At 66.7% G+C, this 279-nt stretch overlaps 1 protein-coding gene across 1 annotated transcript in view; it reads right to left on the bottom strand.

Moving 5' to 3' along the window:
- Positions 1 to 273, bottom strand: part of PNPLA2 (patatin-like phospholipase domain containing 2) — a 23,740-nt gene extending 23,467 nt beyond the window's left edge. The window contains exon 1 of the mRNA XM_009875228.1: positions 213 to 273. The gene's annotated coding sequence lies outside the window, so the exon portion shown is untranslated. The remainder of the gene's footprint in view (positions 1 to 212) is intronic.
- Positions 274 to 279: the final 6 nt, after the last annotated feature.

Below are 279 nucleotides of genomic sequence, written 5' to 3'. Positions count from 1 at the left end.
CCGCCCTGCGGGACCCACGTCACACCGGGCTGGGGTGTCACCGACCTCCCCTCAGAGCGCGGCTGGAGGAGGCACGAAGCCACCCGCCAGGGATTTCTGAGGTCAAGGCCTTAAAAACAAAGCGTCGCACGCATTTCGGAAGGCCGAGTGCTGTTTACACCCACAGAATTCGCAGCGGCCGAGGGAAGGCTCCGAGGAGCGCTCGTTCTTACCGAGGCAGGCGCCGCTGACCAGGGCGGTGGCGGTGAGCGCCCCGGCCGAGGCCCCGTAGACCTTCTT

The sequence above is a fragment of the Apaloderma vittatum genome, unplaced genomic scaffold, assembly GCF_000703405.1.
Source record: "Apaloderma vittatum isolate BGI_N311 unplaced genomic scaffold, ASM70340v1 scaffold22218, whole genome shotgun sequence".
Classification (NCBI taxonomy): Eukaryota; Metazoa; Chordata; class Aves; order Trogoniformes; family Trogonidae; genus Apaloderma; species Apaloderma vittatum.
Note: the sequence above shows the minus strand (reverse complement) of the source record. Positions and strands in the feature narration are given on the sequence as shown.